The sequence below is a fragment of the Pseudophryne corroboree genome, unplaced genomic scaffold, assembly GCF_028390025.1.
Source record: "Pseudophryne corroboree isolate aPseCor3 unplaced genomic scaffold, aPseCor3.hap2 scaffold_1245, whole genome shotgun sequence".
In the NCBI taxonomy this organism is placed as follows: Eukaryota; Metazoa; Chordata; class Amphibia; order Anura; family Myobatrachidae; genus Pseudophryne; species Pseudophryne corroboree.
In genome coordinates this window covers 143,852-163,417 of record NW_026967871.1, presented here as the reverse complement: position 1 = coordinate 163,417, position 19,566 = coordinate 143,852, and the positions used below count along the sequence as shown (strand labels likewise).

At 46.2% G+C, this 19,566-nt stretch overlaps 19 non-coding genes and 1 pseudogene across 19 annotated transcripts; 2 read left to right on the top strand and 18 right to left on the bottom strand.

Annotated features, from left to right (window-relative positions):
- Positions 1–5,129: 5,129 nt before the first annotated feature.
- Positions 5,130–5,308, bottom strand: LOC134993092 (U1 spliceosomal RNA; annotated as a pseudogene).
- Positions 5,309–8,805: 3,497 nt separating this feature from the next.
- On the top strand, positions 8,806–8,969 carry LOC134993118 (U1 spliceosomal RNA). The gene has a single exon (XR_010197007.1). It is a non-coding gene; the product is annotated as a U1 spliceosomal RNA (small nuclear RNA).
- A 152-nt stretch (positions 8,970–9,121) lies between these two features.
- LOC134993139 (U1 spliceosomal RNA) lies at positions 9,122–9,284 on the top strand. The gene has a single exon (XR_010197026.1). It is a non-coding gene; the product is annotated as a U1 spliceosomal RNA (small nuclear RNA).
- An 824-nt stretch (positions 9,285–10,108) lies between these two features.
- On the bottom strand, positions 10,109–10,271 carry LOC134993145 (U1 spliceosomal RNA). Its single transcript, XR_010197032.1, has one exon. It is a non-coding gene; the product is annotated as a U1 spliceosomal RNA (small nuclear RNA).
- A 152-nt stretch (positions 10,272–10,423) lies between these two features.
- Positions 10,424–10,587, bottom strand: LOC134993117 (U1 spliceosomal RNA). The gene has a single exon (XR_010197006.1). It is a non-coding gene; the product is annotated as a U1 spliceosomal RNA (small nuclear RNA).
- A 674-nt stretch (positions 10,588–11,261) lies between these two features.
- LOC134993090 (U1 spliceosomal RNA) lies at positions 11,262–11,422 on the bottom strand. Its single transcript, XR_010196979.1, has one exon. It is a non-coding gene; the product is annotated as a U1 spliceosomal RNA (small nuclear RNA).
- Positions 11,423–11,574: 152 nt separating this feature from the next.
- LOC134993105 (U1 spliceosomal RNA) lies at positions 11,575–11,738 on the bottom strand. The gene has a single exon (XR_010196993.1). It is a non-coding gene; the product is annotated as a U1 spliceosomal RNA (small nuclear RNA).
- Positions 11,739–12,412: 674 nt separating this feature from the next.
- Positions 12,413–12,575, bottom strand: LOC134993141 (U1 spliceosomal RNA). The gene has a single exon (XR_010197028.1). It is a non-coding gene; the product is annotated as a U1 spliceosomal RNA (small nuclear RNA).
- Positions 12,576–12,727: 152 nt separating this feature from the next.
- LOC134993109 (U1 spliceosomal RNA) lies at positions 12,728–12,891 on the bottom strand. Its single transcript, XR_010196997.1, has one exon. It is a non-coding gene; the product is annotated as a U1 spliceosomal RNA (small nuclear RNA).
- Positions 12,892–13,565: 674 nt separating this feature from the next.
- LOC134993136 (U1 spliceosomal RNA) lies at positions 13,566–13,728 on the bottom strand. The gene has a single exon (XR_010197023.1). It is a non-coding gene; the product is annotated as a U1 spliceosomal RNA (small nuclear RNA).
- Positions 13,729–13,880: 152 nt separating this feature from the next.
- On the bottom strand, positions 13,881–14,044 carry LOC134993121 (U1 spliceosomal RNA). Its single transcript, XR_010197009.1, has one exon. It is a non-coding gene; the product is annotated as a U1 spliceosomal RNA (small nuclear RNA).
- Positions 14,045–14,718: 674 nt separating this feature from the next.
- On the bottom strand, positions 14,719–14,881 carry LOC134993143 (U1 spliceosomal RNA). Its single transcript, XR_010197030.1, has one exon. It is a non-coding gene; the product is annotated as a U1 spliceosomal RNA (small nuclear RNA).
- Positions 14,882–15,033: 152 nt separating this feature from the next.
- On the bottom strand, positions 15,034–15,197 carry LOC134993116 (U1 spliceosomal RNA). The gene has a single exon (XR_010197005.1). It is a non-coding gene; the product is annotated as a U1 spliceosomal RNA (small nuclear RNA).
- A 674-nt stretch (positions 15,198–15,871) lies between these two features.
- On the bottom strand, positions 15,872–16,034 carry LOC134993140 (U1 spliceosomal RNA). The gene has a single exon (XR_010197027.1). It is a non-coding gene; the product is annotated as a U1 spliceosomal RNA (small nuclear RNA).
- A 152-nt stretch (positions 16,035–16,186) lies between these two features.
- LOC134993115 (U1 spliceosomal RNA) lies at positions 16,187–16,350 on the bottom strand. The gene has a single exon (XR_010197004.1). It is a non-coding gene; the product is annotated as a U1 spliceosomal RNA (small nuclear RNA).
- Positions 16,351–17,024: 674 nt separating this feature from the next.
- LOC134993142 (U1 spliceosomal RNA) lies at positions 17,025–17,187 on the bottom strand. The gene has a single exon (XR_010197029.1). It is a non-coding gene; the product is annotated as a U1 spliceosomal RNA (small nuclear RNA).
- A 152-nt stretch (positions 17,188–17,339) lies between these two features.
- LOC134993114 (U1 spliceosomal RNA) lies at positions 17,340–17,503 on the bottom strand. The gene has a single exon (XR_010197003.1). It is a non-coding gene; the product is annotated as a U1 spliceosomal RNA (small nuclear RNA).
- Positions 17,504–18,177: 674 nt separating this feature from the next.
- Positions 18,178–18,340, bottom strand: LOC134993132 (U1 spliceosomal RNA). Its single transcript, XR_010197019.1, has one exon. It is a non-coding gene; the product is annotated as a U1 spliceosomal RNA (small nuclear RNA).
- A 152-nt stretch (positions 18,341–18,492) lies between these two features.
- LOC134993088 (U1 spliceosomal RNA) lies at positions 18,493–18,656 on the bottom strand. Its single transcript, XR_010196977.1, has one exon. It is a non-coding gene; the product is annotated as a U1 spliceosomal RNA (small nuclear RNA).
- Positions 18,657–19,330: 674 nt separating this feature from the next.
- Positions 19,331–19,493, bottom strand: LOC134993135 (U1 spliceosomal RNA). Its single transcript, XR_010197022.1, has one exon. It is a non-coding gene; the product is annotated as a U1 spliceosomal RNA (small nuclear RNA).
- Between the last annotated feature and the right edge of the window lie 73 nt (positions 19,494–19,566).

Genomic DNA, 19,566 nt, shown 5'->3' with positions numbered 1-19,566 from the left:
AAAAACCACAACCCCAAAAGGCACTACACTGGGGCATACTCTATCTAGTAAAACAAACCCCAAGTCTTAATTCGTCCTCTATCCTGACTTATGCCTTCCCAAAAAAATCTTCATTCACTCTATGGGAAAACGTTGTCAAAAAGCCACAGAGGGAGTGGCAGAAAAAAACTGACAGTTGGAAATTTAGCTTACTCCCAATTCCTCATTTTTTATTATTTTGCCCTGAAATTTGTCCTGCAGCAGCGGGTGACGATTCTACGCGTCCATACCAAATTTCAGCTCAGTACGTCCAATCAGTTTTGAGGTGTAGCCCCTCAAACACCATGCCCCCATCTCAGAAGTTCCCTATGGGAGAATTCCGTTTGTTCGATTCAGCCTTAATATAAGGGCACGACCGTGCCCTTATAATTGACTGTATTGTTTTCTTTCAAAAATCCACTTAATTTTCTTTACCCGATTATTAAAATGGTAATTGACAAAAACAAACTACATTGTCACCAGAAGAGCAATACAAAATGTACAAGTGATATATTAAAATCATCTTTCCAGCTTGAATTTCAATGATGCATTGGGGCAACGATTTTGTGAGAAACATCTTCACCCTTAAATAAAGATTTTCTTAATTCCTTACCTGTGTGCTAATTAGATATCACCTTGTTTTCACATTAAACAGACTTCCACATGAGAAAACAGCAAAGATGCAGTGGCGTTAATGTTTCCTGGTGTCAACCTGTATTATTTCCGTAGATATTGAAATGAGGATGCATCTTGCTGCCTTTCCAATGAAGCAAGTTTAATTTAGTAATAGGTGAAAAACCATCCCTACAAAGATGTTAATCAGATACTTGGCTTTGTGGACACTTTTCAGAGAACAAATTTGTTATCATAAAAATAAAGCCAGAAAATGAAGAGCTGTTTAATCACTCAATTGGATTTTTCTGCCAGCATTTTTCTTTTTCTCTGCAACCCACTGCTAAATTGTGCTTCCTAGCTGTTTTTTTATAAAATCACTTAATCAAATCTAACTCTGATTACATCAGAGAAGGCCAGGTACCCTACACCATAAGAGGGGGTTTGCAATTTTGACTTGTCTACTTAAATATCACCAAAATCTGATCACAAGGTCAATTACGTCCCTGGGTGGGATTGAACCACCAACCTTTTGATTAATAGCTGAACACACTAACCGATTGCGCCACAGAGACACTTTGCAAAAACTATATACTGACAAAGACTAATAAGCATTCATCTAGAACGTTTCCTAGAAAAACTTTAAAAAGTCAATAATCTGGAGAGTTTTTGTAAGATGTTTCTTCCAGCAACCAATGAAGAAACACATTGGTACTTTCGCATGATGTGTGAGTGCTTCAGGATCTCTTGCACTTACATGTGCAGCAGAGTACTGCAATGGAAGCATGCTGGGCCCATAACCCAGAGGTAGGCAGATTGAAACTATCCTTTGCTATATGCATTTTTTTTTGTTCATTAAAGTAATCCAAAACTGGGATTGATATTTTAGCTTTTATTTTTACTTAAAGTACAATAACTTTTACCATTTTAATTTGTTTTAATAGTATATTGACAGTATTGTTTTCTTTCAAAAATCCACTTAATTTTCTTTACCCTATTATTAAAATGGTAATTGACAAAAACAAACTACATTGTCACCAGAAGAGCAATACAAAATGTACAAGTGATATATTAAAATCATCTTTCCAGCTTGAATTTCAATGATGCATTGGGGCAACGATTTTGTGAGAAACATCTTCACCCTTAAATAAAGATTTTCTTAATTCCTTACCTGTGTGCTAATTAGATATCACCTTGTTTTCACATTAAACAGACTTCCACATGAGAAAGCAGCAAGGATGCAGTGGCGTTAATGTTTCCTGGTGTCAACCTGTATTATTTCAGTAGATATTGAAATGAGGATGCATCTTGCTGCCTTTCCAATGAAGCAAGTTTAATTTAGTAATAGGTGAAAAACCATCCCTACAAATATGTTAATCAGATACTTGGCTTTGTGGACACTTTTCTGAGAACAAATTTGTTATCATAAAAATAAAGCCAGAAAATGAAGAGCTGTTTAATCACTCAATTGGATTTTTCTGCCAGCATTTTTCTTTTTCTCTGCAACCCACTGCTAAATTGTGCTTCCTAGCTGTTTTTTTATAAAATCACTTAATCAAATCTAACTCTGATTACATCAGAGAAGGCCAGGTACCCTACACCATAAGAGGGGGTTTGCAATTTTGACTTGTCTACTTAAATATCACCAAAATCTGATCACAAGGTCAATTACGTCCCTGGGTGGGATTGAACCACCAACCTTTTGATTAATAGCTGAACACACTAACCGATTGCGCCACAGAGACACTTTGCAAAAAGTACATACTGACAAAGACTAATAAGCATTCATCTAGAACGTTTCCTAGAAAAACTTTAAAAAGTCAATAATCTGGAGAGTTTTTGTAAGATGTTTCTTCCAGCAACCAATGAAGAAACACATTGGTACTTTCGCATGATGAGTGAGTGCTTCAGGATCTCTTGCACTTACATGTGTAGCAGAGTACTGCACTGGAAGCATGCTGGGCCCATAACCCAGAGGTAGGCAGATTGAAACTATCCTTTGCTATATGCATTTTTTTTTGTTCATTAAAGTAATCCAAAACTGGGATTGATATTTTAGCTTTTATTTTTACTTAAAGTACAATAACTTTTACCATTTTAATTTGTTTTAATAGTATATTGACAGTATTGTTTTCTTTCAAAAATCCAATTAATTTTCTTTACCCGATTATTAAAATGGTAATTGACAAAAACAAACTACATTGTCACCAGAAGAGCAATACAAAATGTACAAGTGATATATTAAAATCATCTTTCCAGCTTGAATTTCAATGATGCATTGGGGCAACGATTTTGTGAGAAACATCTTCACCCTTAAATAAAGATTTTCTTAATTCCTTACCTGTGTGCTAATTAGATATCACCTTGTTTTCACATTAAACAGACTTCCATATGAGAAAACAGCAAAGATGCAGTGGCTTGGATTTTTGAAAGAAAACAATACTGTCAATATACTATTAAAACAAATTAAAATGGTAAAAGTTATTGTACTTTAAGTAAAAATAAAAGCTAAAATATCAATCCCAGTTATGAATTACTTTAATGTACAAAAAAATAATGCATATAGCAAAGGATAGTTTCAATCTGCCTACCTCTGGGTTATGGGCCCAGCATGCTTCCATTGCAGTACTCTGCTGCACATGTAAGTGCAAGAGATCCTGAAGCACTCACTCATCATGCGAAAGTACCAATGTGTTTCTTCATTGGTTGCTGGAAGAAACATCTTACAAAAACTCTCCAGATTATTGACTTTTTAAAGTTTTTCTAGGAAACGTTCTAGATGAATGCTTATTAGTCTTTGTCAGTATGTATTTTCTGCAAAGTGTCTCTGTGGCGCAATCGGTTAGTGTGTTCAGCTATTTATCAAAAGGTTGGTGGTTCAATCCCACCCAGGGACGTAATTGACCTTGTGATCAGATTTTGGTGATATTTAAGTAGACAAGTCAAAATTGCAAACCCCCTCTTATGGTGTAGGGTACCTGGCCTTCTCTGATGTAATCAGAGTTAGATTTGATTAAGTGATTTTATAAAAAAAACAGGTAGGAAGCACAATTTAGCAGTGGGTTGCAGAGAAAAAGAAAAATGCTGGCAGAAAAATCCAATTGAGTGATTAAACATCTCTTCATTTTCTGGCTTTATTTTTATGATAACAAATTTGTTCTCAGAAAAGTGTCCACAAAGCCAAGTATCTGATTAACATCTTTGTAGGGATGGTTTTTCACCTATTACTAAATTAAACTTGCTTCATTGGAAAGGCAGCAAGATGCATCCTCATTTCAATATCTACGGAAATAATACAGGTTGACACCAGGAAACATTAACGCCACTGCATCTTTGCTGTTTTCTCATGTGGAAGTCTGTTTAATATGAAAACAAGGTGATATCTAATTAGCACACAGGTAAGGAATTAAGAAAATCTTTATTTAAGGGTGAAGATGTTTCTCACAAAATCGTTGCCCCAATGCATCATTGAAATTCAAGCTGGAAAGATGATTTTAATATATCACTTGTACATTTTGTATTGCTCTTCTGGTGACAATGTAGTTTGTTTTTGTCAATTACCATTTTAATAATCGGGTAAAGAAAATTAATTGGATTTTTGAAAGAAAACAATACTGTCAATATACTATTAAAACAAATTAAAATGGTAAAAGTTATTGTACTTTAAGTAAAAATAAAAGAGCAAAAATATCAATCCCAGTTTTGGATTACTTTAATTAACAAAAAAAAATGCATATAGCAGAGGATAGTTTCAATCTGCCTACCTCTGGGTTATGGACCCAGCACTTCCATTACAGTACTCTGCTGCACATGTAAGTGCAAAAGATCCTGAAGCACTCACTCATCATGGGAAAGTACCAATGTGTTTCTTCATTGGTTGATGGAAGAAACATCTTACAAAAACTCTCCACATTATTGACTTTTTAAAATGTTTCTAGGAATCGTTCTAGATGAATGCTTATTAGCCTTTGTCAGTATGGACTTTTGCAAAGTGTTGCTGTGGCGCAATCAGTTAGTGTGTAAGGCTATTAACCAAAAGGTTGGTGGTTCAATCCCACCCAGAGACTTAATTGACCTTGTTATCAGATTTTGGTGATCTTTAAGTAGACAAGTCAAAATTTCAAACCCCCTGTTATGGTGTAGGGTACCTGGCCTTCTCTGATGTAATCAGAGTTAGATTTGATTCAGTGATTTTATAAAAACAGCTAGGAAGCACAATTTAGCAGTGGGTTGCAGAGAAAAAGAAATATGCTGGCAGAAAAATCCAATTGAGTGATTAAACAGCTCTTCATTTTCTGGCTTTATTTTATGCTAACAAATTTGTGCTCTGAAAAGTGTCCACAAAGCCAAGTATCTGATTAACACCTTTGTAGGGATGGTTTTTCACCTATTATTAAATTAAACTTGCTTCATTGGAAAGGCAGCAAGTGATGTCATCCAAGCAGTGGGTCAAAGTTGGCTTCAAACCTCGTCTGCTTATGAAAAGAGAAAAGGGGTATGCAGGGCATGGCGGCCTTTTGCGGTGCTTGGATGACCCCTAGTTCGCATTAAATAATGCAGTCGAGTTTCCCACATTTGGGGAAATCACAGGGGTCAGCATACCCAGAATGCAATGAATGAACCGCTCCCTGGGAGAACAGTCTTCATGACCATGGTATCTCCTATGCAAAATAAGTATGATTTGGGATAGGGCTGGGGAGGGCCGCTGCTCAGGCACATCTCTGTCAAGTAAAGGAGATTCAACTGAGGCAGCACAAGGGAACTCTCATCTGGGGACAACAACTGCAGGGAGAACACATATTTTCAGATGAACATGGGAGGGCAGAAGGCTGCCTAATACTGAAGCACCCCCAAACAACAAACCAAATGCAACAACTAGTGCAAGCATTCCTGGGGGAAGGCCTGCAGCAGATGGATTTGCATATGGCGATGTCATCCAAGCAGTGGGTCAAAGTTGGCTTCAACCCTCGTCTGCATATGAAAAGAGAAAAGGGGCGTGCAGGGCATGGCGGCCTTTTGCGGCACTTGGATGACCCCTAGTTCACATTTCTTGCAGCAGCTGGGCACTGTAACAGCTCCAGAGCTGCTCTGTAAGGCAAGTAAAAGGGTGTGGGCCCTGCAGCACTACCTGTAGTTCGCATTGTGCGAGACCCCTAGTTCGCATTAAACACCCCCACCCTCCTTCGGTGTGGGGCTCATGTTGGCCATGCCCCAGCCCCTGAAGCATTCACGCTGATTTCTTGCAGCAGCTGGGCACTGTAACAGCTCAAGAGCTGCTCTGTAAGGCAAGTAAAAGGGTGTGGGCCCTGCAGCACTAACTGTAGTTTGCATTGTGCTTTGGAAGGCACAAAGTAAGCAGACGGGAAGAGAAGTCAGGATAGTGCACAAGGGTATAGACGGGAGGGGCTCAAGAAAAAAGAAGTGGAAACAGACAGCAAACTAGGCTTCCAATGCACAATGCAAACTACAGGTAGTGCTGCAGGGCCCACACCCTTTTACTTGCCTTACAGAGCAGCTCTGGAGCTGTTTAATCACTCAATTGGATTTTTCTGCCAGCATAATTTTTCTCTTACGTCCTAGAGGATGCTGGGGACTCCGTAAGGACCATGGGGGATAGACGGGCTCCGCAGGAGACATGGGCACTTTAAGAAAGACTTTAGATCTGGGTGTGCACTGGCTCCTCCCTCTATGCCCCTCCTCCAGACCTCAGTTTACTACTGTGCCCAGAGGAGACTGGGTGCTTTTCAGGGAGCTCTCCTGAGTTTCCTGACAGAAAGTATATTTGTTAGATTTTTTTATTTTCAGGGAGCCTGCTGGCAACAGACTCCCTGCATCGAGGGGCGGAGGGGAGAGATGCACACCTACTTCTGTGAGTTGATAGGCTCTGCTTCTTAGGCTACTGTACAGCATTAGCTCCAGAGGGATCGGTACGCAGGTCTCACCCTCGCCGTCCGTCCCAGCGCCGCGCCGCCGTCCCCCTCGCAGAGCCGGAAGATAGAAGCCGGGTGAGTATGAGAAGAAAAGAAGACTTCAGAGGCGGCGGAAGACTTCATGATCTTCACTGAGGTAACGCACAGCAGTAAAGCTGTGCTCCATTGCTCCCATACACCTCTCACACGGCAGTCAGTGTAAGGGTGAAGGGCGCAGGGGGGACGCCCTGGGCAGCAATATAGACCTCTCTTTGGCAAAATAAATATATATGCAGCTAGGCACTGTATATATATATAAGAGCCCCCGCCTTTTTTTTACTATATTTGAGCGGGACAGAAGCCCGTCGCTGAGGGGGTGGGGCTTCTCCCTCAGCACTCACCAGCGCCATTTTCTCCACAGCACCGCTGAGGGGAAGCTCCACGGACTCTCCCCTGCTTATACCACGGTAGAAAGAGGGTCTTAAAGAAGAGGGGGGCACATAATTAGGCGCATATATATATGGAAATACAGCGCTACTGGGTAAACATAAAATTATTGTGTTTTTTTCCTGGGTCATATAGCGCTGGGGTGTGTGCTGGCATACTCTCTCTCTCTGTCTCTCCAAAGGGCCTTGTTGGGGAACTGTCCTCAGATAAGAGGATTCCCTGAGTGTATGGTGTGTCGGTACACGTGTGTCGACATGTCTGAGGTAGAAGGCTCTCCTAGAGAGGAGCAGGAGCAAATTAATGTGGTGTCTCCATCGACAACGCCGACACCTGACTGGATGGATATGTGGAATGTTTTAAGTGCTAATGTAAACTTATTACACAAGAGATTAGACAAAGCTGAAGCTAGGGAACAGTCAGGGAGTCAACCCATGCCTGTCCCTATGTCGCAGGGACCTTCGGGGTCTCAAAAGCGCCCACTATCCCAAATAGTTGACACAGATACCGACACGGATTCTGACTCCAGTGTCGACTACGATGATGCAAAGTTACAGCCAAAATTGGCTAAATGTATTCGATATATGATTATTGCACTAAAAGATGTTTTGCACATCACAGAGTCCCCTGTCCCTGACACGAGGGTACACATGTATAAGGGAAAGAAACCTGAGATAACCTTTCCCCCCTCACATGAGTTGAACGAATTATGTGAAAAAGCTTGGGAATCTCCAGACAAAAAGCTGCAGATTCCCAAAAGGATTCTTATGGCGTATCCTTTCCCGCCAATGGACAGGATACGGTGGGAATCCTCCCCTAGGGTGGATAAAGCATTGACACGCTTATCCAAAAAGGTAGCGCTGCCATCCCAGGATACGGCTACCATCAGGGACCCTGCTGACCGCAAGCAGGAGGTTACCCTAAAGTCCATTTACACACATTCTGGTACCTTACTCAGACCGGCAATTGCGTCGGCCGGGGTTGTAGCGCGGTGGCAGCGGAATTGCAGACCCGTCCTCAATTCCTGCTAAAAGTGGAATCATCCTTTCATATGAACCAACCTATTGTGATGCCTGTGGCTACGCGTGACTTGGAGGATTCCGAGTCCCTTGATGTGGTCAGGGCTTTGAAAATTTACGTGGCCAGAACGGCTAGAGTCAGAAAAACAGAAGCACTGTTTGTCCTGTATGCAGCCAACAAGATTGGCACCCCTGCTTCAAAGCAGACTATTGCTCTCTGGATCTGTAACACGATTCAGCAGGCGCATTCTATGGCGGCAAATCCATCTGCGAACTACAGGTAGTGCTGCAGGGCCCACACCCTTTTACTTGCCTTACAGAGCAGCTCTGGAGCTGTTACAGTGCCCAGCTGCTGCAAGAATTCAGCTTGAATGCTTCAGGGGCTGGGGCATAGCCAACATGAGCCCCACACCAAAGGAGGGTGGAGGTGTTTAATGCAAACTAGGGGTCAGCCAAGCGCCGCAAAAGGCCACCATGCCCTGCACGCCCCTTTTCTCTTTTCATATGCAGACGAGGGTTGAAGCCAACTTTGACCAACTGCTTGGATGACATCACCATATGCAAATCCATCTGCGGCAGGCCTTCCCCCAGGAATGCTTGCACTAGTTGTTGCATTTGGTTTGTTGTTTGGGGGTGCTTCAGTATTAGGCAGCCTTCTGCCCTCCCATGTTCATCTGAAAATATATGTTCTCCCTGCAGTTGTTGTCCCAAGATGAGAGTTCCCTTGTGCTGCCTCAGTTGAATCTGCTTTACTTGACAGAGATGTGCATGAGCAGCGGCCCTCCCCAGCCCTATTCCAAATCATACTTATTTTGCATAGGAGATACCATGGTCATGAAGATTTTTCTCCCAGGGTGAGGTTCATTCATTGCATTTTGGGTATGCTGACCCCTGTGATTTCCCCAAATGTGGGAAACTCGACTGCATTATTTGTGGTAGTGGGAGGCTGTGTTTGTGATTTCTTCTGGTCAGCTCTGGTAAAAGTCAGATTTCTTTGTTTCAGATTTTCCTTTAGCCTTGTTCTTCTTTCGAGAGTTCCCTTGTGCTGCCTCAGTTGGATCTCCTTCACTTAACAGGGGGGTGCCCGAGCAGCGACCCTCCCCAGCTCTAGCCCAACTCCTACTTACCTGCCAGGTGAGATACTATGATCATGAAGGTGCTTTTCCCAGGGCAAGGCTCACCCATTGCACTCTGGGTGTGCTGCCCCTGCGATTTCCCCAAATGTGGGAAACTTGACTGCATAATTTGTGTTTCCCCTGGTCGGCTCTCGTATAATTCAGATATCTTTGTCTCAGATCTCTCTCCAGCCTAGTTTGCTGTCTGTTTCCACTTCTCTTTTCTTCAGCCGCTCCCTTCTATACCCTTGTGCACTATCCTGACTTCTCCTCCCGTCTGCTTACTTTGTGCCTTCCAATGCACAATGCAAACTACAGGTAGTGCTGCAGGGCCCACACCCTTTTACTTGCCTTACAGAGCGTCTCTGGAGCTGTTACAGTGCCCAGCTGCTGCAAGAAATCTGCTTGAATGCTTCAGGGGATGGGACATGGCCAACATGAGCCCCACACCAAAGGAGGGTGGAGCAGAAGGCTGCCTAATACTGAAGCACCCCCAAACAACAAACCAAATGCAACAACTAGTGCAAGCATTCCTGGGGGAAGGCCTGCCGCAGATGGATTTGTGGTGATGTCATCCAAGCAGTTGGTCAAAGGTGGCTTCAACCCTCGTCTGCATATGAAAACAGAAAAGGGGCGTGCAGGGCATGGTGGCCTTTTGCGGCGCTTGACTGACCCCTAGTTTGCATTAAACACCTCCACCCTCCTTCGGTGTGGGGCTCATGTTGGCTATGCCCCAGCCCCTGAAGCATTCAAGCTGATTTCTTGCAGCAGCTGGCCACTGTAACAGCTCCAGAGCTGCTCTGTAAGGCAAGTAAAAGGGTGTGGGCCCTGCAGCACTACCTGTAGTTTGCATTGTGCATTGGAAGGCACAAAGTAAGCAGACGGGAGGAGAAGTCAGGATAGTGCACAAGGGTATAGAAGGGAGCGGCTGAAGAAAAGAGAAGTGGAAACAGACAGCAAACTAGGCTGGAGAGAGACCTGAGACAAAGAGATCTGAATTATACGAGAGCCGACCAGGGGAAACACAAATTATGCAGTCAAGTTTCCCACATTTGGGGAAATCGCAGGAGCAGCACACCCAGAGTACAATGGGTGAGCCTTGCCCTGGGAGAAGCACCTTCATGATCATAGTATCTCACCTGGCAGGTAAGTAGGAGTTGGGCTAGAGCTGGGGAGGGTCGCTGCTCGGGTACCCCCCTGTAAAGTGAAGGAGATCCAACTGAGGCAGCACAAGGGAACTCTCGAAAGAAGAACAAGGCTAAAGGAAAATCTGAGACAAAGAAATCTGACTTTTACCAGAGCTGACCAGAAGAAATCACAAACACAGCCTCCCACTACCACAAATAATGCAGTCAAGTTTCCCACATTTGGGGAAATCACAGGGGTCAGCATACCCAAAATGCAATGAATAAACCTCACCCTGGGAGAAAAATCTTCATGACCATGGTATCTCCTATGCAAAATAAGTATGATTTGGAATAGGGCTGGGGAGGGCCGCTGCTCATGCACATCTCTGTCAAGTAAAGGAGATTTAACTGAGGCAACACAAGGGAACTCTCATCTGGGGACAACAACTGCAGGGAGAACATATATTTTCAGATGAACATGGGAGGGCAGAAGGCTGCCTAATACTGAAGCACCCCCAAACAACAAACCAAATGCAACAACTAGTGCAAGCATTCCTGGGGGAAGGCCTGCCGCAGATGGATTTGCATATGGTGATGTCATCCAAGCAGTGGGTCAAAGTTGGCTTCAACCCTCGTCTGCATATGAAAAGAGAAAAGGGGCGTGCAGGGCATGGTGGCCTTTTGCGGCGCTTGGCTGACCCCTAGTTTGCATTAAACACCTCCACCCTCCTTTGGTGTGGGGCTCATGTTGGCTATGCCCCAGCCCCTGAAGCATTCAAGCTGATTTCTTGCAGCAGCTGGGCACTGTAACAGCTCCAGAGCTGCTCTGTAAGGCAAGTAAAAGGGTGTGGGCCCTGCAGCACTACCTGTAGTTCGCATTGTGCGTTGGAAGGCACAAAGTAAGCAGACAGGAGGAGAAGTCAGGATAGTGCGCAAGGGCATAGAAGGGAGCGGCTCAAGAAAAGAGAAGTGGAAACAGACAGCAAACTAGGCTGGAGAGAGACCTGAGACAAAGAGATCTGAATTATACGAGAGCCGACCAGGGGAAACACAAATTATGCAGTCAAGTTTCCCACATTTGGGGAAATCGCAGGAGCAGCACACCCAGAGCAATGGGTGAGCCTTGCCCTGGGAGAAGCACCTTCATGATCATAGTATCTCACCTGGCAGGTAAGTAGGAGTTGGGCTAGAGCTGGGGAGGGTCGCTGCTCGGGTACCCCCCTGTAAAGTGAAGGAGATCCAACTGAGGCAGCACAAGGGAACTCTCGAAAGAAGAACAAGGCTAGAGGAAAATCTGAGACAAAGAAATCTGACTTTTACCAGAGCTGACCAGAGGAAAGCACAAACACAGTCCCCCACTACCACAAATAATGCAGTCAAGTTTCCCACATTTGGGGAAATCACAAGGGTCAGCATACCCAAAATGCAATGAATGAACCTCACCCTGGGAGAACAATCTTCATGACCATGGTATCTCCTATGCAAAATAAGTATGATTTGGAATAGGGCTGGGGAGGGCCGCTGCTCATGCACATCTCTGTCAAGTAAAGGAGATTCAACTGAGGCAGCACAAGGGAACTCTCATCTGGGGACAACAACTGCAGGGAGAACACATATTTTCAGATGAACATGGGAGGGCAGAAGGCTGCCTAATACTGAAGCACCCCCAAACAACAAACCAAATGCAACAACTAGTGCAAGCATTCCTGGGGGAAGTTCTGCAGAAGACGGATTTGCATACGGTGATGTCATCCAAGCAGTGGGTCAAAGTTGGCTTCAACCCTCATCTGCATATGAAAAGAGAAAAGGGGCGTGCAGGGCATGGCGGCCTTTTGCGGTGCTTGGATGACCCCTAGTTCGCATTAAACACCTCCACCCTCCTTTGGTGTGGGGCTCATGTTGGCCATGCCCCATCCCCTGAAGCATTCAAGCAGATTTCTTGCAGCAGCTGGGCACTGTAACAGCTCCAGAGCTGCTCTGTAAGGCAAGTAAAAGGGTGTGGGCCCTGCAGCACTACCTGTAGTTTGCATTGTGCATTGGAAGGCACAAAGTAAGCAGACGGGAGGAGAAGTCAGGATAGTGCACAAGGGTATAGAAGGGAGCGGCTGAAGAAAAGAGAAGTGGAAACAGACAGCAAACTAGGCTGGAGAGAGACCTGAGACAAAGAGATCTGAATTATACGAGAGCCGACCAGGGGAAACACAAATTATGCAGTCAAGTTTCCCACATTTGGGGAAATCGCAGGGGCAGCACACCCAGAGTGCAATGGGTGAGCCTTGCCCTGGGAGAAGCACCATCATGATCATAGTATCTCACCTGGCAGGTAAGTAGGAGTTGGGCTAGAGCTGGGGAGGGTCTCTGCTCGGGCACCCCCCTGTCAAGTGAAGGAGATCCAACTGAGGCAGCACAAGGGAACTCTCAAAAGAAGAACAAGGCTAGAGGAAGATCTGAAACAAAGAAATCTGACTTTTACCAGAGCTGACCAGAGGAAAACACAAACACAGTCCCCCACTACCACAAATAAAGCAGTCGAGTTTCCCACATTTGGGGAAATCACAGGGGTCAGCATACCCAGAATGCAATGAATGAACCTCACCCTGGGAGAATAATCTTCATGACCATGGTATCTCCTATGCAAAATAAGTATGATTTGGGATAGAGCTGGGGTGGGCCGCTGCTCAGGCACATCTCTGTCAAGTTAAGGAGATTCAACTGAGGCAGCACAAGGGAACTCTCATCTGGGGACAACAACTGCAGGGAGAACACATATTTTCAGATGAACATGGGAGGGCAGAAGGCTGCCTAATACTGAAGCACCCCCAAACAACAAACCAAATGCAACAACTAGTGCAAGCATTCCTGGGGGAAGGCCTGCCGCAGATGGATTTGCATATGGTGATGTCATCCAAGCAGTGGGTCAAAGTTGGCTTCAACCCTCGTCTGCATATGAAAACAGAAAAGGGGCGTGCAGGGCATGGTGGCCTTTTGCGGCGCTTGTCTGACCCCTAGTTTGCATTAAACACCTCCACCCTCCTTCGGTGTGGGGCTCATGTTGGCTATGCCCCAGCCCCTGAAGCATTCAAGCTGATTTCTTGCAGCAGCTGGGCACTGTAACAGCTCCAGAGCTGCTCTGTAAGGCAAGTAAAAGGGTGTGGGCCCTGCAGCACTACCTGTAGTTTGCATTGTGCATTGGAAGGCACAAAGTAAGCAGACGGGAGGAGAAGTCAGGATAGTGCACAAGGGTATAGAAGGGAGCGGCTGAAGAAAAGAGAAGTGGAAACAGACAGCAAACTAGGCTGGAGAGAGACCTGAGACAGAGAGATCTGAATTATACGAGAGCCGACCAGGGGAAACACAAATTATGCAGTCAAGTTTCCCACATTTGGGGAAATTGCAGGAGCAGCACACCCAGAGTACAATGGGTGAGCCTTGCCCAGGGAGAAGCACCTTCATGATCATAGTATCTCACCTGGCAGGTAAGTAGGAGTTGGGCTAGAGCTGGGGAGGGTCGCTGCTCGGGTACCCCCCTGTAAAGTGAAGGAGATCCAACTGAGGCAGCACAAGGGAACTCTCGAAAGAAGAACAAGGCTAAAGGAAAATGTGAGACAAAGAAATCTGACTTTTACCAGAGCTGACCAGAGGAAAGCACAAACACAGTCTCCCACTACCACAAATAATGCAGTCAAGTTTCCCACATTTGGGGAAATCACAGGGGTCAGCATACCCAAAATGCAATGAATGAACATCACCCTGGGAGAAAAATCTTCATGACCATGGTATCTCCTATGCAAAATAAGCATGATTTGGAATAGGGCTGGGGAGGGCCGCTGCTCATGCACATCTCTGTCAAGTAAAGGAGATTCAACTGAGGCAGCACAAGGGAACTCTCATCTTGGGTCAACAACTGCAGGGAGAACACATATTTTCAGATGAACATGGGAGGGCAGAAGGCTGCCTAATACTGAAGCACCCCCAAACAACAAACCAAATGCAACAACTAGTGCAAGCATTCCTGGGGGAAGTTCTGCAGAAGACGGATTTGCATACGGTGATGTCATCCAAGCAGTGGGTCAAAGTTGGCTTCAACCCTCATCTGCATATGAAAAGAGAAAAGGGGCGTGCAGGGCATGGCGGCCTTTTGCGGTGCTTGGATGACCCGTAGTTCGCATTAAACACCTCCACCCTCCTTTGGTGTGGGGCTCATGTTGGCCATGCCCCATCCCCTGAAGCATTCAAGCTGATTTCTTGCAGCAGCTGGGCACTGTAACAGCTCCAGAGCTGCTCTGTAAGGCAAGTAAAAGGGTGTGGGCCCTGCAGCACTACCTGTAGTTTGCATTGTGCATTGGAAGGCACAAAGTAAGCAGACGGGAGGAGAAGTCAGGATAGTGCACAAGGGTATAGAAGGGAGCGGCTGAAGAAAAGAGAAGTGGAAACAGACAGCAAACTAGGCTGGAGAGAGACCTGAGACAAAGAGATCTGAATTATACGAGAGCCGACCAGGGGAAACACAAATTATGCAGTCAAGTTTCCCACATTTGGGGAAATCGCAGGAGCAGCACACCCAGAGTACAATGGGTGAGCCTTGCCCTGGGAGAAGCACCTTCATGATCATAGTATCTCACCTGGCAGGTAAGTAGGAGTTGGGCTAGAGCTGGGGAGGGTCGCTGCTCGGGTACCCCCCTGTAAAGTGAAGGAGATCCAACTGAGGCAGCACAAGGGAACTCTCGAAAGAAGAACAAGGCTAAAGGAAAATCTGAGACAAAGAAATCTGACTTTTACCAGAGCTGACCAGAGGAAAGCACAAACACAGTCTCCCACTACCACAAATAATGCAGTCAAGTTTCCCACATTTGGGGAAATCACAGGGGTCAGCATACCCAAAATGCAATGAATGAACCTCACCCTGGGAGAAAAATCTTCATGACCATGGTATCTCCTATGCAAAATAAGTATGATTTGGAATAGGGCTGGGGAGGGCCGCTGCTCATGCACATCTCTGTCAAGTAAAGGAGATTCAACTGAGGCAGCAAAAGGGAACTCTCATCTTGGGACAACAACTGCAGGGAGAACACATATTTTCAGATGAACATGGGAGGGCAGAAGGCTGCCTAATACTGAAGCACCCCCAAACAACAAACCAAATGCAACAACTAGTGCAAGCATTCCTGGGGGAAGGCCTGCCGCAGATGGATTTGCATATGGTGATGTCATCCAAGCAGTGGGTCAAAGTTGGCTTCAACCCTCGTCTGCATATGAAAACAGAAAAGGGGCGTGCAGGGCATGGTGGCCTTTTGCGGCGCTTGTCTGACCCCTAGTTTGCATTAAACACCTCCACCCTCCTTCGGTGTGGGGCTCATGTTGGCTATGCCCCAGCCCCTGAAGCATTCAAGCTGATTTCTTGCAGCAGCTGGGCACTGTAACAGCTCCAGAGCTGCTCTGTAAGGCAAGTAAAAGGGTGTGGGCCCTGCAGCACTACCTGTAGTTTGCATTGTGCATTGGAAGGCACAAAGTAAGCAGACGGGAGGAGAAGTCAGGATAGTGCACAAGGGTATAGAAGGGAGCGGCTGAAGAAAAGAGAAGTGGAAACAGACAGCAAACTAGGCTGGAGAGAGACCTGAGACAAAGAGATCTGAATTATACGAGAGCCGACCAGGGGAAACACAAATTATGCAGTCAAGTTTCCCACATTTGGGGAAATTGCAGGAGCAGCACACCCAGAGTACAATGGGTGAGCCTTGCCCTGGGAGAAGCACCTTCATGATCATAGTATCTCACCTGGCAGGTAAGTAGGAGTTGGGCTAGAGCTGGGGAGGGTCGCTGCTCGGGTACCCCCCTGTAAAGTGAAGGAGATCCAACTGAGGCAGCACAAGGGAACTCTCGAAAGAAGAACAAGGCTAAAGGAAAATCTGAGACAAAGAAATCTGACTTTTACCAGAGCTGACCAGAGGAAAGCACAAACACAGTCTCCCACTACCACAAATAATGCAGTCAAGTTTCCCACATTTGGGGAAATCACAGGGGTCAGCATACCCAAAATGCAATGAATGAACCTCACCCTGGGAGAAAAATCTTCATGACCATGGTATCTCCTATGCAAAATAAGTATGATTTGGAATAGGGCTGGGGAGGGCCGCTGCTCATGCACATCTCTGTCAAGTAAAGGAGATTCAACTGAGGCAGCACAAGGGAACTCTCATCTTGGGACAACAACTGCAGGGAGAACACATATTTTCAGATGAACATGGGAGGGCAGAAGGCTGCCTAATACTGAAGCACCCCCAAACAACAAACCAAATGCAACAACTAGTGCAAGCATTCCTGGGGGAAGTTCTGCAGAAGACGGATTTGCATACGGTGATGTCATCCAAGCAGTGGGTCAAAGTTGGCTTCAACCCTCATCTGCATATGAAAAGAGAAAAGGGGCGTGCAGGGCATGGCGGCCTTTTGCGGTGCTTGGATGACCCCTAGTTCGCATTAAACACCTCCACCCTCCTTTGGTGTGGGGCTCATGTTGGCCATGCCCCATCCCCTGAAGCATTCAAGCTGATTTCTTGCAGCAGCTGGGCACTGTAACAGCTCCAGAGCTGCTCTGTAAGGCAAGTAAAAGGGTGTGGGCCCTGCAGCACTACCTGTAGTTTGCATTGTGCATTGGAAGGCACAAAGTAAGCAGACGGGAGGAGAAGTCAGGATAGTGCACAAGGGTATAGAAGGGAGCGGCTGAAGAAAAGAGAAGTGGAAACAGACAGCAAACTAGGCTGGAGAGAGACCTGTGACAAAGAGATCTGAATTATACGAGAGCCGACCAGGGGAAACACAAATTATGCAGTCAAGTTTCCCACATTTGGGGAAATCGCAGGAGCAGCACACCCAGAGTACAATGGGTGAGCCTTGCCCTGGGAGAAGCACCTTCATGATCATAGTATCTCACCTGGCAGGTAAGTAGGAGTTGGGCTAGAGCTGGGGAGGGTCGCTGCTCGGGTACCCCCCTGTAAAGTGAAGGAGATCCAACTGAGGCAGCACAAGGGAACTCTCGAAAGAAGAACAAGGCTAAAGGAAAATCTGAGACAAAGAAATCTGACTTTTACCAGAGCTGACCAGAGGAAAGCACAAACACAGTCTCCCACTACCACAAATAATGCAGTCAAGTTTCCCACATTTGGGGAAATCACAGGGGTCAGCATACCCAAAATGCAATGAATGAACCTCACCCTGGGAGAAAAATCTTCATGACCATGGTATCTCCTATGCAAAATAAGTATGATTTGGAATAGGGCTGGGGAGGGCCGCTGCTCATGCACATCTCTGTCAAGTAAAGGAGATTCAACTGAGGCAGCACAAGGGAACTTTCATCTGGGGACAACAACTGCAGGGAGAACACATATTTTCAGATGAACATGGGAGGGCAGAAGGCTGCCTAATACTGAAGCACCCCCAAACAACAAACCAAATGCAACAACTAGTCCTAGCATTCCTGGGGGAAGTTCTGCAGAAGACGGATTTGCATACGGTGATGTCATCCAAGCAGTGGGTCAAAGTTGGCTTCAACCCTCATCTGCATATGAAAAGAGAAAAGGGGCGTGCAGGGCATGGCGGCCTTTTGCAGTGCTTGGATGACCCCTAGTTCGCATTAAACACCTCCACCCTCCTTTGGTGTGGGGCTCATGTTGGCCATGCCCCATCCCCTGAAGCATTCAAGCTGATTTCTTGCAGCAGCTGGGCACTGTAACAGCTCCAGAGCTGCTCTGTAAGGCAAGTAAAAGGGTGTGGGCCCTGCAGCACTACCTGTAGTTTGCATTGTGCATTGGAAGGCACAAAGTAAGCAGATGGGAGGAGAAGTCAGGATAGTGCACAAGGGTATAGAAGGGAGCGGCTGAAGAAAAGAGAAGTGGAAACAGACAGCAAACTAGGCTGGAGAGAGACCTGAGACAAAGAGATCTGAATTATACGAGAGCCGACCAGGGGAAACACAAATTATGCAGTCAAGTTTCCCACATTTGGGGAAATCGCAGGGGCAGCACACCCAGAGTGCAATGGGTGAGCCTTGCCCTGGGAGAAGCACCTTCATGATCATAGTATCTCACCTGGCAGGTAAGTAGGAGTTGGGCTAGAGCTGGGGAAAGTCGCTGTTCGGGCACCCCCCTGTCAAGTGAAAGAGATCCAACTGAGGCAGCACAAGGGAACTCTCGAAAGAAGAACAAGGCTAGAGGAAGATCTGAGACAAAGAAATCTGACTTTTTCCAGAGCTGACCAGAGGAAAGCACAAACACAGTCCCCCACTACCACAAATAATGCAGTCGAGTTTCCCACATTTGGGGAAATCACAGGGGTCAGCATACCCAAAATGCAATGAATGAACCTCACCCTGGGAGAACAATCTTCATGACCATGGTATCTCCTATGCAAAATAAGTATGATTTGGGATAGGGCTGGGGAGGGCCGCTGCTCATGCACATCTCTGTCAAGTAAAGGAGATTCAACTGAGGCAGCACAAGGAAACTCTCATCTGGGGACAACAACTGCAGGGAGAACACATATTTTCAGATGAACATGGGAGGGCAGAAGGCTGCCTAATACTGAAGCACCCCCAAACAACAAACCAAATGCAACAACTAGTACAAGCATTCCTGGGGGAAGTTCTGCAGAAGACGGAATTGCATACGGTGATGTCATCCAAGCAGTGGGCCAAAGTTGGCTGGAACCCTCATCTGCATATGAAAAGAGAAAAGGGGTATGCAGGGCATGGCGGCCTTTTGCGGCGCTTGGATGACCCTTAGTTCGCATTAAACACCCCCACCCTCCTTCGGTGTGGGGCTCATGTTGGCCATGCCCCATCCCCTGAAGCATTCAAGCTGATTTCTTGCAGCAGCTTGGCACTGTAACAGCTCCAGAGCTGTTCTGTTAGGCAAGTAAAAGGGTGTGGGCCCTGCAGCACTACCTGTAGTTTGCATTGCGCATTGGAAGGCACAAAGTAAGCAGACAGGAGGAGAAGTCAGGATAGTGCACAAGGGTATAAAAGGGAGCGGCTCAAGAAAAGAGAAGTTGAAACAGACAGCAAACTAGGCTGGAGAGAGACCTGAGACAAAGAGATCTGAATTATACGAGACCTGACCAGGGGAAACACAAATTATGCAGTCAAGTTTCCCACATTTGGGGAAATCGCAGGGGCAGCACACCCAGAGTGCAATGGGTGAGCCTTGCCCTGGGAGAAGCACCTTCATGATCATAGTATCTCACCTGGCAGGTAAGTAGGAGTTGGGCTAGAGCTGGGGAGGGTCGCTGCTCGGGCACCCCCCTGTCAAGTGAAGGAGATCCAACTGAGGCA